This window comes from Anthonomus grandis, chromosome 9 (genome assembly GCF_022605725.1).
Source record: "Anthonomus grandis grandis chromosome 9, icAntGran1.3, whole genome shotgun sequence".
NCBI lineage: Eukaryota > Metazoa > Arthropoda > Insecta > Coleoptera > Curculionidae > Anthonomus > Anthonomus grandis.
This window is the reverse complement of record NC_065554.1, coordinates 24,240,608-24,262,629: the sequence shown is the minus strand read 5'-3', so window position 1 is coordinate 24,262,629 and position 22,022 is coordinate 24,240,608. Positions and strand designations below refer to the sequence as shown.

The window sequence follows — 22,022 nt, the reverse complement described above, 5'->3', positions numbered from 1 at the left end:
GGACACAGACAGGAGATATCGATATCGATATTCATTATTTTTTGGTCCTACTACCTTGTCAAAAATGACAAAAAGGGTTCATTTATTAGGTTTTTAAATTTATTATTATTTTTTTTATTAGGTTTATAAAGGTTTCTTTTACATTTATTCGTCATAGGAAAAATTATAAATTACGCAGACGACACCGTACTACGCAGAAAGAGACTTTTTGAAAATAGCAAAATGGTTTAAGGCAAACAAATTATCACACAAAATACGTAATTTTTTTTTTTGACTTTCTACCGCATCTCACCTTATAGTTACATTCTGGATCTTCTGGAAAATTAATTTTTTGGACGTGACCAGTTCAATTAAAGACGGAATACATTATTTCATGGCGATCGTCCATGATTTCTGGATTTCTGAGTAACATTTATACCGATTTGAAGGGGTCATTTTTGACGTTCTACCGCATCTCACTTTTTAGTAACATCCTGAAAGAATTATTTTTTGCATATAACTAGTTCAATTACAGATGGAAAAACGTAATTTTATAGCCATCGTTTCTGGGTTTCTGACTGTTATTTATACAAACATGGGGGGTTAAAAGTGCCTTTCCTGACTGTCTATCGTATCTCACCTTATAGTAACATTCTGGATCAAAAAATATTTTTTGGCCGTGACCGGATCAATTACAGATAGGAGACGTTATTTCATGGCCATCGTCTATGATTCCTGGATCTTTAAGTGACATTTAGACCGATTTGAAGGTCAAAAGTGCCTTTTTTGACTTCCTACCGCATCTCACTTCTCGGTAACGTTCGGGATCTTCTGGAAAAATAATTTTTTAAACGTGACTAGACCAATTACAGAGAGAAAGACATAATTTCATAGCCATCGTCTATAATTTTTGGATTTCTGATTGGCATTTTGACCGATTTGAGAGTCAAAAGTCAAAAGTGCTTTTTTCCAGTTTTCAAGTCGACTTTTATTTTTCCTATGTAATTTCTTCTAGGAGTACCTTCAAAAAGTGTGCTATGCGACCACCCACCCCTCTCTCTTAAAATTTAATTTATTAACAAGCATTTAAAATAATGCTAAATTAAAATCTGATGGATATTATAGGGATTTGTTTTCAAAGAATGTTGGTGCTTCTGGTGACTTTTTTCCATAGTTTGCCATAAAATTTCCCATTTTTTTTACAAGAACTAAAGGAAATAATTATTAATTAAAAAAGGGAAAAAGAATTCAAATACATAACAGCTGACTTGTTTACTCTATATTACGAATTTTCTTAGAGCTGATTGTAAAGCATTGAAAATAGAGTACTACCTAAATTATGTAAATGTTACAGAGTCTTCACTCAGATATAATGTAATTTTTTTTTTAAATATAAAAAAAAATGACAAAAGAAAGCATTTTGGCATTCTTTCTGAGTTATTCTATAATGAAATTAGGGTTCCCTGGGAGAAGTATTTGCTAATTTATTTACAGCGTTATTTTTACAAATGTATACGGATAAAGTAAATGACGCTTCTGATAAAACTGTTCCATAGAGTATTATTAACTTATTTTGCTATAGACATTATGAGACACTTTGATCCCTGGACTTAAATAAGGGACATAGTCCTAAAGGTATTTCTTCTATTCTTATCAAATATTCGGCTTTTATACTTGCTCGGCCACTTTTGTGTCCCCTAATAGTGAAGTTTTTCTAATATGTTGGTATGCAGGTTTCATTATATTTAATTCATCTTTATGTCATTATAACCAATTATAAACCCAAAAGCATTTAAAGTTTATACCCAAAGTCTTTGAGAGCTGAATCTGTGATTATCTGTCTAAAGGGTTGTTTTACCAAACCAACAGTTTGGATTTCTTTTACAACGTTCAACTGAACGTAGCTTACTTACCTTAACGGATTTCCTACTAAAATCATTGAAAGAAGGTTGTCATGTATATGCTCTGTATATAGATTTCTCCAAGGCATTTGATCGAGTTTATCATGCAATCTTAATTAATAAGTTGAAGGATATTGGTATACATGATCGGCTTTAATTGCAGTTGAAGTTATACTTGACTGGTAGAATACAAATGTGCGACTTCAAAGTTCTCATTTGTTGATGATCAAGGTACTTTCTGGAATACCAATGGATTCTCATCTCGGTCCATTAATTTTTAAAATTTATAAATCAAAGGAGAACAACACAAAGTCTCGGTCGCAAAAAATTCTTTAATTTGTTAGAGTGGTGACACGTGTTTCGCTCCTAAGAGCATCATCAGACCTAAAAAATAACGTAAACAAAACCAAATAAAATTACAAAAAGACCTTAAAGTAAAACAAAAAAGTATACCTAAAGAAGGTTAAAAACACGCCCGACTGGGTCAAATTTACACACACACTGAACGGTAAAATATAAGTTTAAAAAACTGACGTTACAAACATATAAAAAGCAATAACATAGAACTTGAATACAAGAAAATTATAATAAAAGTAAAAAGGAACTATTGAGATTTGAACCTACAACCTTGCAGCAAGACTGTTACCGTTTGCTGCGTTGACCGCTAGGCCACACCGTTCATGCCATAGCTTGAAAAGAAAGGAGGGGACTACAAGATGTTATTAAAAATGAGTCCCGGCTCAAAATTGAACACGTCGTTAACGCAAGTTAAAACTGGACTCTTCTTTGCTCTTGTAATCTCTAGCTTCTCTAGAAGATTCAGATTTTTGCCCTTCTGGCAGTCATGAACCACTGCCACATTATCGGGGTAGGAAAAATTATGACCTGTTGACAATAAATGATTGGCAAACGCTGACTTGGTCTCGACAATATCGGTGGCTTTAAACTTGTTCACCAGACCTAGATGTTCTTGTACCCTTGTTGAAATTTTCCTCCCGGACTGTCCCACATAAATCGTAGGGCAATCGGCACAATGCAAACTATAAACTCCCGATTTCGAAAGCGGATCTGGCTTATCCAATGGTTTTAACCAGATTTCGCTTTACGGAATTAGTCTTAAAAGCGATTGAGATGTTAAAAGGTTTAAAGAATTTCGCCACCCCCTGGGAAATACCTCCAAAGTAAGTTAAACATCTAAAATTTTTATTATTACGTTCCATTTCCTCCTGATGTACAATGTGGTACGAAAGTTTGTACTTATTAAAAAACTTAAAATATAGTTTTTTGAAACTTGATAGAGGGAAGTTATTCTTGATTGCAATAGATTGTATTATATTGTACTCTTTTTTTAAAGGCTACATTGGAGAGAGGCAAATTAAATAATCTATTGAAGAATGAGTTTACAGCAGCAAACTTGTGTTGGCCAGGAGAAAGGGAATTAAATTGGATAATATTATCCGTAGCGAATGGTTTTCAGTACACTTCAAAAGTTATTCCATTGTTGTACCTAGTCAGAAGTAAATCCAAAAATGGTAAAGTCTTATACTTAACTTCCTTACTCTTACTCTTAACTTCTTTTTTCAAAGTAAAAATTATGTTACTTCGAAGAGAATTTACGAAATTCAAAAATCCCGCCAAATCATCATTACTCAGATACAACGTTAGATCACAAGCAAATATAAGAAAATTTCTTTTAAGAAAACAAGATGAGATAGACAGACTAAAGGTATGATTGCGTTAAGTTCAGTCCGATTTGGGCCGCTTGGTTGAATGATATGATCAAAAGGCTTTGCAGGTAAGCATTAAAAAGCATCATTTCATAGCTTCTTGTCATAGCTAAAATCGTATTCAGCATATATAACATAAATGAATATCTTATTCATCAACTAATTGTTTTACTCTTTTGTCAGCATAGGTTGATTATGGTTTATTATCAGTTATTATTTTTGTAATTTTTATTAATTTTCAGCCTTGTCTTACTTTTCTTTATTTCTTTCTTTTTAGTTTTTTTTTGCAAGATACCCTTTCAATACTCTAAACTTCTCTTTATTATTCTTAATGTGAGTAAAGTATATGGCAACAGCACTTAAATTTCTTTATTCCAAAATTCTAAATATTTCTATTGGAAAAAATATACAAGTAATAAAATGTCTCTTCTATAGAAACCGTATTCGGAATCTATCTAGACTTACCTTCCAGGCCAGAAGCTACAGCAGCTATTTAGGATCCTAAATACTATTCGCAAAATTTAGTTTGGTCCACTATAACTACAATTATTGGATTTGCAAAGGAATGAATAATATCTTATACAGAAAATATGTACAAAATCCATCAGACTAGGAAATATGGGTGCTAAAATAGCTTTTTTTATCCCAATGGCATTTTATATGAAAACTTATATTAACGAACTATATTAAATGATACTGCATCAACATTCCAATTACCCTTCATCTCGATTTTGTCACTTTACTTTGAAAGAAATATTAGTTCAATATAATAACGGTTTCCAACTTTTTTTAGTGTTCCTGGCAAACTTGTAATACCTGAATTAAGTCTACCCTGAGTATAAACTCTAATAAAAGAGAGCTTCCATTAGCTGAGGTTGATTCCAGAATTCCAAATGTATTAGAAATTGTAATTCTTTTAAGGGAGACTTGTATCGATTTTATTTTTTTTACACGGAAACGATACGTGGCAGTTCAAAAATAATTCAAAAGCCTTTTTTAACTCAAGAAAATAGTAGGATACCCTTTATTTCCAGAACAAAAATAGACACAAATCCTGTTAATCCATTTCTGGAGAGGTCAAATTACTTGCAATTTCTCAAAAAATACTTATTATATAAAACCTAAAAATTTCATTAAAATGGCTAAAATTGCTTTTAATATAGAGAGGAAAGTTGCATTTTGGAAACAACGCGCAACTGATCATCGATGTTATATCTGAAACTACTTTGCTATTGTTTCTGTATACCTTAGCATTTTTAACCAAGTAAACGGAGAGTACCCTGTATAATAATAATAATAATAATAATAATAATAATAATAATAATAATAATAATAATAATAATAATAATAATAATAATAATAATAATAATACATATATTTAAAAAAAAGTTAAATTAAAAAGAAGGAATCTAAAAGAGTTAATAACTGGCATGCCTATAATTAGGAAAAAAACTAATGTTATATACAATAATTAATTAAATAAATTGTTGGTTCTATAAAACATTAGTTTCCTAGATTCTTATTTGTCTATTGAAAATATGCCTATGAGCAGATATGCCTAATGCGAAATAACGGACTGAGCTAAATTTAGAAGAATCATGATCCTTTAATCTGAGTTTAATATCAGTTCTAAATTTTAAGTAGTATAGTATGAATAAATTTGTCACTAAGCTTAATATCATGGGTCTGCCATATCTTACTTTCGGATACTTTTAATTAAAAAAAAAACTAAAAAGGCTAATTTAGTTGGAATAATTGGAATATGTGCCGAGTAGCTACATAAAAAGATTATAATAATTATTGTATATTTCCAATGAGTGCTTTTTAATATAGACATTTAAACGCCAATCCAGTCAGTCTTATTATCTCACTATCATAAATGAATTTGTTCCAAGCCCATGTGGTTAAAAATTAATCATTGCAAGCAATAATTAATTTTTAACCGATAAAAGTGAGCACGACAGTAATAAAACCGAAATTTTACAAGCTAATCAGTTTGTTGTTAACCAACGTCAAAGTAGGGTTTTCGTGCCTTATTTTTAGCAAGCTTACAAAGCTTACCGAGCCTACCTACTCTACAGTAGATTAGGTTGGAGTCTCTCTAATAGCCTCTTTGATTTATTTAAGTTGGAGTTCAGTGCCAGTGTTCAGTTTCGCCATTCAGTGTATTGCTTAGGTTATTGTGACTGATATTGGTTGCCATTACCAACTTCAAGATACACAAGAAGGTGATTTGAAGTCAAGCTATTGCCTGATCTACGAGGGTTAAATAAGTCAGTTTGTCAAAAGATAAATGTTGAAGAGAATAAATGCTTTTGAGGTTGACCCAATATTGGTTGATTGATTGGTAATTAAAGTCAAGTATATTATCAACAGTTTATTAAACCCTTAGAACAGGAGACAAAGACATATATCACAAGGACAATATCTTCCAAGTCTTCAATAGCAACCATTTCATTACTCTTCATGAGATTAAGACAAGTTTTCTTAAATAATCCTTCTGGATACTACTTTCTATTAATATCTACATGTCCATTCATACTACTATGATAAGATGTTCTATTTTGCAGATGACACCGCCAGCACTTAAAAAAAAGACTTGAACTTAGAAGTTGATACTAGAGAAGAAGAGGAAGAAGTACCTAATGAGAAAAAACGGTGATAATCTAAATTGTCTTGTTTCAATCAAATGTCGATACTTTGGTCCCATCTAAAACCGATGGCGCGACGATCCTTCCTCGTCCGAATGAATATTCAAGAGTTATTAAATCGGGACACAAGCTCTTATGTGCTGCTTTATTTTGCCCTTAAAATATCCTCGCGTATCACTTTATCTCCCTTTGCCCCATAAAGCTCCGATATACGGTTGTCCTTGTCGCGGGCAAAGTTAGTTATTAGAAATCGGATTCGAGATTAAAGGGATATAGGCTTCGGTTGTCCTGTTTGAATATTTTATTATTTAATTTTCCAACGTGAAAGGATGTCGAAAGAAGGGATAATGCAACATAGTTCTTTAGGGAATATTGCTTTTTTTTTGGATATTAAAGTATGTATTGAGAATATTGTCTGTATGCTCATGGAATAAAACACTTAGTGTCAGTGAGGGTCGTAAATTAGCCCTAATTGGGGGACGAAGTTTAGTAATATTCCAAACGATACAATTCCGAGATAATTAGTAAAACATATTTCATTTCGACAAACAATATCAGTTATATCTGTTCCGTTCGCTTGGTACGAGGCGGACTTTGGAAATTCTGTTTTAATTGTTTTTGCATGTCAAAGAAGAGTTAGGACGGGCTTCTCCGTCTTTAAATAGATCATTGACACTAACAGCGAGCTAATTTTCTAGATAACGGGCATGTTTTAAAATAAATTGCCGTTTCTTTTGACGGTAGTTAGATTTATTATCGAACGGCGCATAACTTAATACGGCACGATACCCGTTTGTTAATTTCGCTATGGCCAATATCGATCCCCCCGGTAGTTTCGGTTAAAGTTTGCGTTATTGGATCATTACCAAATTGTCCCTTCGGTGCCTTCGGACCGTCACCGCCAATATTTTCCGGTTTTCCGCAACAATTTCCCGGTCGTAAAAGCGTTTTTATGACGTCAGTATTGGTTTTTCCGAGATGAGACCGCTGCCGAAAAACTGCCATAAATACCGGCTTGTGTTGTCAGTTTGGTCGGGAGTTTTATTAGATTATATTGATGCTCTTTGGGTTAACTTTTCGGCCAGTGGCTTAGAGCTGATAGGCTTTCCGCAAAAAAAAAAATGTCACTATAATTATATCGATAGAATGAAAAAAAAAGCAAAAAAAAATCATCAGTCTCCAGAGATATTGTTGGTTCGTTAAAGCAAAACGCTTGACTGACCATACAAGTGTTCGATGAGACCTCAAGGAGTTTCGAAGGGGTTTTATCGAGTGTGGCGAAATTGAAGGGCCTCGTTAGCCTTTGACAGGCAAATGGCCCTTTGAGACTCCCTGCGCAGCCTTTTTTATTGAAAGTTATGATTTCGTATCTGCGATTTTATTCGAATGTCTTCTTTTTCAGGTTTATTGACTGCGGGGAGGGAATCATTTTTTAAGAATTTATGCCATGGATGTTTATCAGTGGATCTATTAAGTCAATGACACTCTAAAATAATAGTTTTATCTAAACAGTTACTACCAGAAAAGTCAAAATGACATGATGCCAAATAGTAAAAAATCATGAATTTTATTCAGGGTCTTGTTTCGTTTCTTTTCAGGATAATACAAGTTTCCTAAAAATTTATTTTTTTTAGGATTTTTTTTATTTTGTTGCTCTCTCCTTTATTTTTTGTTTCTATTTTTGGTAAAATTATCTCTTTATGTTTTTTTGCTATGTATGCACTTCTAAATTTTACTATTTTCTAGCTAGCAGATAAAATAAAAAAATAATTAAGCATAACTTGGAACTCTTTTACTATTAAAAGAAATATTTAAATAAATATTAACCAATATATGATTGCTAAAAAGAGAGGTTTTTCCGTATACAGAAAAAAATTACATATATAGAGCGTTTTATCAGTATTTCATAATTTTTGAAGCTTGTATAGTACTGTTGCTCTTATCACCTACATCACGAAAACACCGGATTATGACGAGATTTGACCAGAACTAAGGGAATGAAAGCACCTTGAAAGTTCGTAAAAAAGTCATTTTTCGACCTTGTTTTTGAGCCCAAAAATGGGCTTTAAAAATCCGATATCTCGGCTAATATAAGAGCTATAACTTTCCGAATAGTCTCGCTAGATTCGAAAGGACAAAACTAAGACAAAACCGTTAGAATTTTACTGATAGTGCCAATACAAGCTAAGATATCGACCTCTAAAGATTGGGATTTTTTATTTTGCGGGAATACCTCCTCGTATAAATTTTCTTCACGACGTATTGATTTTCTTCGAAATTAAAGTACATCAGCGGCTTGCTCCCATCACCTATATCTCAAAAATACTGGGTTATTATGGGATTGACCAGAACTAAGGGAATGACAGCCTTTTGAAAATTTGGAAAAGTAATTTTTCGACCTCGTTTTTGAGCCCAAAAATGGGCTCTAAAAATGCGATATCTCGGCTATTATGAGAGCTACTACCTTGCGGATGTCCCCGTCGAATTCGAAAAGGCGAAACTAAGACAAAACTGTTGGAATTTTCTCGATAGTGTCGATAATAGCCGAGATGTCGACCCTTAAAGTTTGGGATTTTCTATTTTTCGGGTACACCCCCCCGTATCTTATTTTTGCACCAAAAAAATTTTTTTTCAGTCGAACTAACTATATTAGCGTCTTGCTCTTATCACCCACATCACGAAAACACTGGGTTATCATGGGATTCGATCAATACTAAGGGAATGAGAGCACTTTAAAATCGGAAAATGTCAATTTTTGACCTCGTTTTTGAGCACAAAAATGGGCTCTAAAAATGCACTATCTGGGCTAATATGCAAGCTACAATCTTGCAGATAATCTCGTTGGATTTAAAAGGACGAAACTAAGACAGAACTGTTGAAATTTTCCCGATAGTGTCCATAGAAGCCGAGATATCGACCTCTAAAGTTTGGAATTTTCCATTTTAAAATTCTATACAACTAAATTTATTTCAATCCCTTAAAATAAAGTAAAATTCGCTTGAATTGCCGCAAAAATATAAAAAATTACCTATACACCTTAATAACCCGGAAAATGAAAAAAAAAATAGTCTTTTAGAAAAATATAATATTTTTTCTTAATATTCACTGACAAATTCAATATTAATACTGGATACTGACTTAATCACGTTTTAACTACAAGATCCCCACCTAAAACCCCAAACATAATCCGAACAAAACTTTAACATCAATTAGAGATAATCAACTGGAGCGCAGTTCCGAACTAATAGGTAAGAAATGAGCCCTCACCGAAACCGTTTAACATCGCGTCTGAACCACAATAGTTCCGGTGTCAAAGTTTCTATACACACGCGGTCTCGGCTTTACTAATTTCCACTTTCAACAGATATTTCATTGATCTGACAGCAACACGCTTATATACCCAAATTATCGGTGTTTTCTTGGTCTATCTTCTATATTAAGTTTAATATTTAGTAGTTAGGTATATTAACGATGGAGGCCTCACTTCATTAGTGGTTTGGTCATTGACAAATAGAATTAAATGATTTTTTTTCAAACTATTTTGGAAAAAGTGTATTGTGTATTTGGTTTTTTGATTGGAAGAATCTATGTTCAACAATCCTTATCTTCAGCTCTCTTTGTCTTTAACCTAAACAAGTTTGAACCAGAGAATCACTTTGAAATGCAAATTTTGGAACTAGGAAGTACATAAAATTATTTAGCAATAAAAGAGAACCATCAAATAGAACAAACAAAAATAAAACATTTTGACGAAAGAATATTTCAGAAGAATTAGGAAAATTCTCTAAAGAGGTAAAAATGAATTTAGTGCATTTAAAACACACATCCGAAAATAAAATCCACGTGATTGAAGCACAAATAAGTCAAACAAAAATAATTGCACATAAAACGAAAAAGGTAGAGCAAGCAATTCACATAACAGACGAGAGTGGTACAAGATCTCAAAAGTAAAAAATGAGCTTCTCAAAGGTAAGTTAACTAACAAAGTATTACAAAGACAATTCCTTAAAAGGGAGAAGTACATACATAAACTCTTGCTTCAGGTAATCTTGCTGGCTATTTGGTGGGTGCACCAATATCTCTTTCGATCTACTTTTTGTTACGTATCGTTAAAAATCTCTAATAGTAAAGTAAGGTGAGGAATAAGCCACAGTCTCAAAGTTGTCTCGTTGAAATGTTGAAATGTTGAATGCTTCGGACCATTTTAAAAATAAACCAGATGAAATGTACAAAGTACAAATAAATAAAAAATTAATAATTTATTCATCCAAGAAGCCGCACAACATTTTGAAAAAATATTTGAAAACAGTGGGACTAATACCTGCTATAAAATTCTTTAATTTCAATTTCTTATATTATTTTTTAGGAATTTTAAGAATATAAAGTTAGCAGTTAAAGATTTTTTTTATTTAGTGTAAACTAATTAGTTCACTTAGACATTAGAGCTTATTTCGAAAAACGGCATAAACAGAAAGAAGGTATAATTATGAAGAACCATTTTAAAAATTTTTACAAGAGACGAAAAAGCTTCAAAATTAAGTGAGCTAATATCTGAGAAGCAATTTAAGTCATTAGTATAGGGTATAACAAAAATATATAACTATTTATTTATGATCACCCTATATTTTTTTAATTTTTGGGTTCAAGATGGCTCCTATGTCAAAATACCCCAATTTATATAGTTATCATTCACCCTAAATTTGATAAAAATCGATAAAATTATTTAGATGCTACTCAAAAAAACTATTTTAATTTTTAAGCTTTTGAATCTTCTCGCGGCCAAACAAAGCAACTTGTATATAGGCAGGTTAAACTAAATCGTTCTATTTTTGTCCAAGGATTTTGTGGTTCAGCGTTGTTCATTTCGCGTGCACCCTGTATATCAAGTTGAAAATTCGTTGCTTGACTCAAAATGACCCAATAAAATAATAGTATACCTAAATAAAAATTACCACTCATATAAGCACTCCATAGATTAACATAAATCGGGGAAGTTTTTAAGGAGATAGATTAAACACGATGTTATTCTGTTCAGCTATTATTCAAAAAAAAAAGTAAAAGTTAAGCCTGAAAGTACACAGAATTCTGAGTATTTCTGAGTAAAAACCCGTCATGGCGTAGCCTGAAAATACACATGATTAGACGGGTACCTAATATTCATGCACGATCTAAAACTACAGTGTGAGTTTATAACATAAATTGAATAGCTCATATACTATTTTTTCTCAAAAAAATTATTCAATCCGTCGATAAGTATTTTTATTTGCGCTCATTTTTGCTAAAAATAAAGTTATACAGTGTGTCCCTAAAATAGGATGATTTTGTTTTAAAAGCAACCCTAATTTTTTATTGCGTATTTTTAAAGAGCGTAACAAAGTTGCGCAATGTCAAGTCTATTTAAATAAAACAGTTTCAATAATTTTTTATTTAATATAAATTATAGAATCTGTTACTCAAAAAGCTTTTTAACAAATCATAAAATGTAAAATATTTACTATTTAATATTATCCTAAATGATAGATTTTTTTGAAATGGCTATTATTGCTTTTTTTAGGGCACCTCGAATAATACAAAACTGCAAAATTTTAGGTTATTAAAAAAAAATTTAAATACATTTTTGAAAAAAAAATTGACCTCTCAAATAAAAGTTCTTTTTTTTTAAATCCTGTACATTTTTCATAAAACGCTGCTGAACTAGTTATCCAGTAAAATTAGCCTAGGAATACATGTAAAAATTTCCAAAATATTATTTCTACTGGTTTTTGCGATACGGGCATTGTCTTAAAATTTTGAGAAAAAAATTGAGTTTCAGAAAAAATATTGTTTTTTTAGAAATCCTGTAAATTTTTCAAAAATGCTGAAAGAGGTATGCAGTCAAATTGTTTCTGTAATGTATATAAAAATTTTCAGAATTTTATTCAGTCTTTAAAATTTTTTTTTTTGGAAAACCTTGACAATTTTTTTTAATTATACTGAAATATGTATTCAATTAAATTATCACAGGATTACGTGTAGAAATTTTATGAATTTCATTTTTAGTGGTTTTTGATATATGGGTACTTCGTTAAATTTTGAAAGAAAATTTCTTTCTCAAACACTTTTAAAAATCTTTCTTTAAAAGTGTTTTCTTAAATTTGTGTTGATGATGTAGATATATTTAATATCATGGTTAATGAAATTAGGAGGTTGCTTGAGCATCGGGACATAGTTTAGGACTCATGTTTTACTTTTTTCTTATCTTTTTTTTTTCTCTTAGATTTAGTGTTATTGTTGTGAAATTATTTTTTGTTTGTTTTTTTTTCTTCTGTTATAGGCTTTACATACAATTACTATTACCCAATATATAGTGCTGGTAAAGTTTTTTGAATAAATAAATAAATAAATTAAATTTCGCATGCAGGTTATCCCTTACGCTACCCGATGTCACAATTGTAACTTCCTTATTTACTAGTGTTATAAGGATCAAAAAATGTTTAATCTGTGTGGAGAACCATGCGACATGATTGTGAATAGTGCATTTTATAAGTGTGCACGCGCAAATCGTTTATTTTGCCGGGAGTGCATTCTTGTCATAACCTGAAAAGTTTCAGATTATTTTCAACAATGGCTCGTGCAGGTAAGTTATTATTTACTTATAGAATTTGGGAGAAAAAACATGTGCTTAATAATAAATAGATATAATAAAGTTCAATTAAGTGTATTGTTTTTAGAGATTGAAAATATCTTTAAAATTGTTGATTCCAAGAATGGTTTTGTTATATATATCACAAATTGTGAGCCACGGGAGTTAACGTGGTTTGGTTTTAATTAAGTTCGATACAATTAATTCTTTGTTACAGAAAGAAGTAAGGAAATTATTGATTTGGACCATCTAAGGGATGACGAGGAGGCATTGTTCCAACTTCTAGACGAAGTTGGGTCGGATTTAGAGTCCGAGGATGAAGAAGATGAGTTTGAAATTCACGAAAAGATCCCAATTGTAGCACCAAATAAAGCTGATAGCTCTTCACATTCAGAAGATGATTTACCCCTCATATATTTCCAGACTCTCCAGTGGAAGTATAGAAACTTTAGAACCAAGGATTTTCCTGTAAAAGAGGACTATACTCCATCCATCGTAAAAACTCCAAACGAATATTTTGCTAAATATTTGGATGATCATGATTTTTTTGAGTCAGCCGCAAATTTCACTCCCCAGTATTTCTTGCAACAAAATGCAAAAGAAAACAACTCAAAGAAATAAAGAAGTTTTTCGGAATGAATGCTTGATGGGATGTATTCATCTTCCAAGGATACATATGTATTGGAATGGAAAATATAAGTTCCCATTAATTGATGGGGTCATGACCCGACAAAGGTTTTACATGATACGTGTAAATTTACATGTCCTTGACAATTTTAGCGTATTAGAAGAGGAACAAAAAAAGAATAGATTGTGGAGAATTGATTTGGTTCGCAATAGATGTAAAGCCATTGAAAGAAAAGACAAGACAGCTTTTTCTATTGACGAACAAATTATTCCTTTTTTGGGAAGATGCCCAGTTCGACAATTTGTTAAAAATAAACCAACACCAGTGGAACTGAAGCATTTCATTCTTACGACATCCGACGGACTGGTACTGGATTTTGAAATCTACCAGGGCAATACTACCCCTACTTGGGACCCTCAATAATATTGCGTCTAGCAGAAACATTACCTCAAAATAGTTACCTGTATTTTGACAGATACTTTTCAACTATTGCTTTGATGAACAAATTGACGAGTTTGAATATAGATGCAACTGCTACAATTATGTCCAACAGAGTGAAAGGGTTTGATTTTAAAAAAGACAGTTTAATGAATAGGGGAGAGTCAGAAGAAGTTGTTAGAACCGATAATAAACTTTGCATTACAAAGTGGAAAGATAATAAATCTGTTTTAATGATATCCACAGCTTTTGGAAGACAGCCGGAAATTGAGGTGCAAAGATGGAATAAAACAGAAAAAAAACGTTCAGGCATAGCATGTCCAGCTGTTGTTAAATCATACAACGAAAATATGGGTGGTGTAGATGTTTGCGACCAAATGATGGAATACTATCGAAGAATGCCTTCCAGTTTGCCCTGTGCAGACAAACGCTTTGATGGTTTTAAACACTGGCCAAAGAATGAAGAAATGAAGAACTCAGTTAAATGCAGGTTAGAAGAGTGCAAAAGTCGGTCCAGAATGCGTTGCCTAAAATGTAATATTCTTCTTTTTTTAACCAAAGATAAAAACTGTTTTATTTCATTCCATACCTACTTCCTTCCTCCCTAAATCCCCCCCTTAACCCTTTCGAATATTTTAAAAAATAATTTTCCGTACCTTTTGACCCAACTTTATCGGCGTAAAATAAATATAAACCCCAAACTCAATTTTTTTTTATCTCGGTACTGTAAGGGATAAGCGGCAACGGTGCAGTGTTAAAAATATTTTAAATCGATACATTTCCAGAAAAATGCTGGGTTCCGTTTTTTATATACGGCTAATGTACCATCGGTCCATAAGAAAAAACAGACGATCTGTCAACATTTCATATTTCTAAAGCAAGTAAAAAAAATTTGATTCAAAAAATTACCGCATAAGTATTTTATAATTTTTTTTTTACTTTCCAACTCCTGTAAGACCCTGTCTTATCCAGTTAAATAGGGTTTGTTTAAGTTAAAAAAAATTACTTAAATCTGGCTATTTGTTTTAAAAACTTCACTCTCAAGTTAAGTCATTTAACAATGTTAAAACTTACTACTTTTACTATTAGAGCAAATATAGAATGCCACATTTTTTTTCGAATTTATGTAATTCGTTATGAAAAATATTTTGACAAAAAAACAATACTATTATACATAATAATGTATTATTCAATGAAAATAAGGGGTTTAAAATTTTTAATTAAAAAATATTAAACTACGAATGTTGGAAACTGCAAGTCACAAAAAATTAAAATTTTGCTTTTTTGTATAAGTCGATATCCCCTTTTGAGCAATAAAAGCAATTTTTAAAAAAAATCATCGATAACAATATAATATGTATTTCAATTTGGTACATTAATTCCTACATAAATCGGTAAAAATGTTTAAAACGAATTTTAACTAAACTATTCAAGTAAAACAGATTTTTATAATTTATATAAAATAAAAAAAATATTTTAATTATTTTGAAAACGTTAATCACCTAAAATTTGACATTTTGCAGCTATATATAATTTGATACGCTATTAAAAATACGCAATTAGACCTACTATTTAAAAAATCATATCTTATTTTTGTGACACACTGGCAACTTAGTCTTCAACAAAAAAGAGCCCAACCAGAAATACTTATCGACGGGTCCGAATATGTGAACAACTGATTTTATTCCAAGTAACAGACTGACACTGTATTTAAATTAATGAAACTTCACTTTCCACTGAAAAGTTTCCTTTAAAATTCCCATTAGTAAAATAAAATCTGTTTTTATCGTTATATACCTTGTCGCCTAATATCTGGCGATATTAAATCTTGGCGTCGTAATATGCGGCCCCGCGTTTCAATATTTACTTAATATCGGCAAAAGCAAAAAATTGACTCGTCTGAGAGAATAGACGGTGAAACAATAAGAAGATCAAAGACGATCTCGATGAGCGCGAACCCAATAAATTTTATCATTATATCTAAGGGAGAGAGATTAATTGAAAAATTTGCCCGATTGTAAACAGCGAAAAGAAATTGATTAACTCGGGTGCCGGACCGGTTTAAGCATTGACTCAACTGAAAATAAGTCCGTATTCAATTAATCGGTTTAAATAATAAATTGTCACTTATATAGGCCGGAAGTGTCGGCTAATTTCTTATAGTTGGGTCGCTATTTGCGCTCAATTTACGCGACAATTTGCCCGTTTTGGCGGCGATTTTAACTCTTAGACGGAATATTAAGATGCCATCAATTCATTAAGCCATTTCGTTTGACGAATTAAGGTTAATTTTTCAATAATAGAAAACTGATGTTGTTTTGTTGTCCTGTAAACTAAAAAACATATTTAATTTATTGCAAGAAAAAAAATTCTATTGACCATTTTTGAGTTTTTTTTCCAGGCATTTTAAGCCAATTTTTAATCGCTAAAAGTTATTTTGTGAAATATGGATAATACAAAACGAAGGCGTGGTTCATCATCATTGCTTCAATAAAGAAAATTTTTCTATAAGCCTGTATATAAAAATAACTTTTTTCTATAATTTTTGCTACTTATAACTCTTTCCAAAATACACAGATAACCAAGAAACTTAATAAGTGTATCCAAACAACGAACATAACGCATTTTTAATGAGAAAACCTTCTCAATTAATCCGCATCCATACATAAAAAAAATCTTACGTACAGAAATTCTTTCAGTATTTTTTAACTCCTGATGATGGCTCCTGAAGCATTTTCTCAAAGCCTTTTAATGCTTTCGCTGTTCTTTTGGCGTACGGCCCGCGGCGTGTATGCCTTTCAGCAATTAATTCCTTCCAAATCAGGTGTTTTCAATACCTTTTAGGGATTGATTTTTTGCCAGTTTTTAATTAAGGAACGCTTTTGATGTCTTTTGAAAACTCTACCACTACGTGTTATTAGGATTTCGACGTTGTCAAATTTATGTAAAATGTGGCAGATACACATGAGTATTTTAATAATCAAGAATTTACTTATAAAATTTTTGACTAGTGCCGCACGTAGCTGATGAAGTATTCACTAGAATAATTAAGATATTGAACATCAGCGATGTGAATTTTTACCCAACCAAGAAACCCATAACTCCATCCAATAGTCAAGGAATAAGAAAATTGATGGTCCCAATGGTACTCCTGCTGAACTTCTAAAAAAGGCCAGTCTTGTATTAATTGGTCATATATAGGTACAACTTAATGACAAAATCTCGAATACTAAAATCGTTGAGTGGTATTTAAACTATAGACCTATTAATTTTATTAATTGATTAATTCAAATTTAAATTGTTTGCTTGCAACATCTTTGATGTCCAATGCTTATGTAGAGCTTGCCGACACAAGGAATCTTTGCCAGTGACGTCGTCAAAAAATATTTACATCATAAATATTTATTAATAATAGATTATGCTTTAAATTAATCAGTTTTTCTTGTGTGAATTTGTGACCAGAGATTTAGTATTAGAAGTGGTATTTTAAGAGTGTATTAGTCAGTTGTTAAAGAAGACGATTTGTTTCTAGCCAAAGTTTCGAAGTCTGTTTGATTCATCTTCAGGGCTTAAAGTCGTAGTTCTCAAATTAGGAAAATCTATATCACAGGGATAACGACGTAGATAATATTAAAGGGCGGTTACGTAGAAGAGGGATGATAATTAAAATGTGATAAAATATATAAAATGGAACAAACCGATAGACTAGAGAGAGATTTACTGATTACAGTTTAAAATACAAAATTATAAAAGGGAATATACAGGTTACAAAGATTTAGAGTTAGAAAACAATTTTTTTTAACCGACGTGTGCTATTTTTTGAAGTAATTTCTCAAAAAAACCATTAAGACCTTAAATGAACCTTTAACCTTTTCCTAGACAGTGCCATTTAATTTACCTCCCATAATAGCTAAAGAATTTCTAACATTTGTGTTAAAGAGCAATTTATTACAAATTCCAGAGCTCCCTGTGCTTACAAGAATTGAGCAAAGAAATGGCTGAATCAAGAAACTTGCACACTTCCAAAACTTTGAGCAAGCTCTAAATACACTTTTTATACATGTGCAGGGTGTCCCAAATTCGAGGGTGACCATTGGAATCTCGGAAACCGTAAGAGTTACAAGGTCGGTTAAATGGAGACAAAGTTGCGCAATTTGGAGCTTAATAAAATGACGTTTCAAAAATTGTAAAATTCCGGATACTTTCGGAGATATCCAAAAAAACCCAAAATATGTCAAAATCGTTTTTACCTTCTACCGACTTTATTGAAAGAGATATCGGCAAATTCAAAATAGTTTTTCATTGCCACGATTTTGACAAATTTCGGTTTTTTTCGAATAGGTATCCGGAATTTCACAATTTTTAAAAAAAAATTGCTAGTGGCGTAACATACGGAGGGACTTGGTCTTTTTTGCCTCAAATCTGCGAGGCGATAAAATATTTTTTTTATAAGAAGTCAACTGTTAGATTCTCCATTAAGTTAAAGCTCCATTTTAATTTTGCAAATTTTGATTTAAGCTACTGTTTTTAAAATATCTTAGTTTAATCTTTGACAAAAAAGAAACTTAGGCTTGAATCTTAAATTAAACCTGTCAAATGAAATAATGATTTAAGGTAACTTTTGATCATCTTTTATACAAATCAGAGCCCAATTTCCTTTTTTTATAAATCTTTGCAACATTTTAACAGAAAACTTACTCACTTGTAACAGCTACAACCTTCGACAACCTAGAAGAAAAAATTATAGTTATCACAAATACATTAACAAAGATCTTGATGAAAGTTTAGAGCCAACTTGGAATTTAAAATAAATGATTGGTGAAACGACTATATCCAACAAAAAATCGTTGAAGAGAGCATTACAAGGGGAAACAAGAGACCAAATTCAAAGAGAGCAAAGGCTGCAAACATACAAAGAATCTAGAAAAACTAAAGTGATACTATTAGGGAATTAAAAAAAAATGAAGATCTCTCTGTAAAGAACTAGATTAGGATATATTTGAGCAAGCATACCAAATAGTCCGAACGCAATTTTGCTTCAATTATCCAAGGCTACGATGGAAAAAACATAAAAAATCAAAATTTATTTATGAATTCTTCATCACGTCACCCAAGGCCGTCTTAATACCAATCGATAAAAATGCTGATAGTCCACCGGTGAATTCAGAAGAATTTGCAAAGGCAGTGGCAAAAATCAAAACTGGCAAAGTTCCAGATTCAGATGAAATAGCACCGGCTGACTTGCCCATAAACTACTACTTTTAAAACTAATTTTCAGATTGTTCTGAAAAGTGGCATTTACCCTGACGATGACAAGTCCTCGAAATCAGAAGAATCTGCAAACAGATACAGGCCAGTCTTGCTACTAGATATCCTTGAAAAAGTATTGGAATAAATTAGACTTTTTAATAGGGGACAACACTAGACAATACAGGGTGTTTCTTAACCTATACGCATAAACTTGGGAAATTATTGCTATATTTATAATTATGATAAATAATGACTAATAGTGAAAAAAAATTTAAGTAAAATTCCTCATAGGTATCATCCGTCGCGTGGAGGCTTTTTTGTGCGTGCTTCAGCGGGGTAGAGAAACTGGAAATTTGCGGCCGAGGCCAGGGCAACATGGTGGAGCCATTAGACCTAGGCGCATTTTAAATCTGGAGAATTTGATTTTAGATATCATCGAAGAGCATCCTGACATTAACACTAGAACAATTGCAACGCAATTTGGATTATCACCAGTCACAGATTGGCGAATGTCAGTCACAGAAGGCATGAGTTACTGTATCCATTTCACGTCCAAAGGGTACAAGCTTTACTTCCAAGGAATCATGCGCCTCGAGTAAACTTTTGCGAGTGGTTGTTACATCAGCAGCAGTTAAACCCAAACTTTACCAGGAACATTTTAGCTACGGATGAAGCAATTTTCACACGCAATGCTATTCACAATTTTCGCAACAAGCATTTTTGGGCAACTGAAAATCCGTATGCCATTTGGCGAACAAACTTTCAACAACGATTTTCAGTAAATGTGTGGGCTGGAATTGTAAAAGGAATACTTATTGGCCCTTTCATTTTGGATAATCGTCTAACTGGTGCTCTTTATTCACAATTCTTGCGACAAAATTTGCAGGTACTCCTTGAAGAAGTCCCTCTTTAGATTAGGCAGAATTTGTGGTTTCTTCACGATGGTGCTCCACCACATTTTGCGTGACCAGTGCGACGGCATTTGGATCGAAGGTGCCCTGAACGATGGATAGGCCGAGGTGGTCCAATTGGATGGCCTCCTCGATCACCCGACCTTAATCCGCTTGACTTTTATTTTTGGGGCCACATAAAATTTTTGGTGTATGTAACCGAAGTTGACAATGAACAAGAATTAAGAAATCGGGTATTTGCTGCCGTCGAGGAAATTCGACTACAATCTGGATTAGCCGCTGTCTGCAACTCTTGGATTAGGCGTGCTCAATTATGTATTGAAAGTCATGGAAATAACTTCGAACAGTTACTATAATAGTTTTTTTTAAATTTATTTATTGACCTTGTGCTGAGCACATTTAGTCACAAAACGCCTCTATAATTTGTTAGTACTTAAACTAAATCGGACATCACAAACGACCATGCCAAGTCTGGGACTCGAACCCAGGGCCACACGACTGCTAGGCACCGCGCTGCCGGGGCCGGCACTATAATAGTTGAATATAGGTATAGTTAGGTATAGGTTAAGAAACACCCTGTATGAAGCATAACGAATATCGCAAAGTCCAACAGAGGGGAAATCATCTACTAAAATACATTGATATAAAAAATGCATTTTACTTGGCAAATTGGAGACTTATTATAGAAAAACTTTGAGGCAAGGAAATTCAAGGTTACTTAATTAAAATGATCGTGACATACTTTACAAATAGAATGGTAAGAGTGACTAAAGAAGCAACGCTTCGCCTAGAGGTGGATGTCCTACAATATTCTAGTTTTAGTGCCAACCTTATCAAATATCAAGTAGATGATGACGTTATGTCTATGCAAAAACCATCCAGAACAGATATTGCTGATGATCTAGCTGCTGTCATAAAAGCATCTACAATAAAAGGAATTATTGAAAAAGAAAATATATTTCTACAGGGTGGTTCAGTTTAAACGTCATTAATTTTAATACGTGATAGAGAATTTAAAAAGAAATAGACCTTAATTATAATTTTTTTCTCAGAAATGTTTAATAACAAAAATATAGGGTGTTAAAGTTAGGAATAATTACTTGTTTATTTATCATACCGTTTAAACTACTAGCTCAATTTTAATTAAATTTCGCATGCAGGTTATTGTAGTAAATTATCAATTACTGATGAAGCCAATTTTTAAAAAAAAATTGCTAGTGGCGTAACATACGGAGGGACTTGGTCTTTTTTGCCTCAAATCTGCGAGGCGATAAAATATTTTTTTTATAAGAAGTCAACTGTTAGATTCTCCATTAAGTTAAAGCTCCATTTTAATTTTGCAAATTTTGATTTAAGCTACTGTTTTTAAAATATCTTAGTTTAATCTTTGACAAAAAAGAAACTTAGGCTTGAATCTTAAATTAAACCTGTCAAATGAAATAATGATTTAAGGTAACTTTTGATCATCTTTTATACAAATCAGAGCCCAATTTCCTTTTTTTATAAATCTTTGCAACATTTTGACAGGTGTTTCTGAACAATTAAATTAATATGTTTTTAAAACAGTGCCTTAAATCATAATTTTGCAAGAGTAATTTTTTTTTTTCAAAATTAAATGAAGAATCTAACAGTTGACTTTTTATAAAAAAATATTTTATCGCCTCGCAGACTTGAAGGAAAAAATGACCAAGTCCCTCCGTTTATTACGCTACTAGCATTTTTTTTTAAATTTGTTTCAGCAACAATTGACAATTCATTACAATTACTTGCATGCGAAATTTAATTTAAATTGAGCTAGTAGTTTAAAAGTTATGATAAATAATCTAATAAATATTCTTAACTTAAACACCCTGTATATTTATTATTAAACATTTCTAAAAAAATTTTATAATGAAAGTCTATATCTATTCAAATT

The 22,022-nt window shown here is 32.0% G+C and overlaps 1 long non-coding RNA gene across 2 annotated transcripts in view; it reads right to left on the bottom strand.

Annotated features, from left to right (window-relative positions):
• Positions 1-298: 298 nt before the first annotated feature.
• LOC126740390 (uncharacterized) overlaps positions 299-22,022 on the bottom strand; it is a 31,337-nt gene continuing 9,613 nt past the window's right edge. Inside the window, exons 2-4 of one of the 2 annotated variants that reach the window (XR_007661894.1) lie at positions 1,893-2,264; positions 620-810; positions 299-473 (exon numbers count right to left, since the gene is read on the bottom strand). This is a non-coding gene — a long non-coding RNA (uncharacterized LOC126740390). The remainder of the gene's footprint in view (positions 474-619; positions 811-1,892; positions 2,265-22,022) is intronic. The other variant, XR_007661895.1, reaches the window with a different exon arrangement.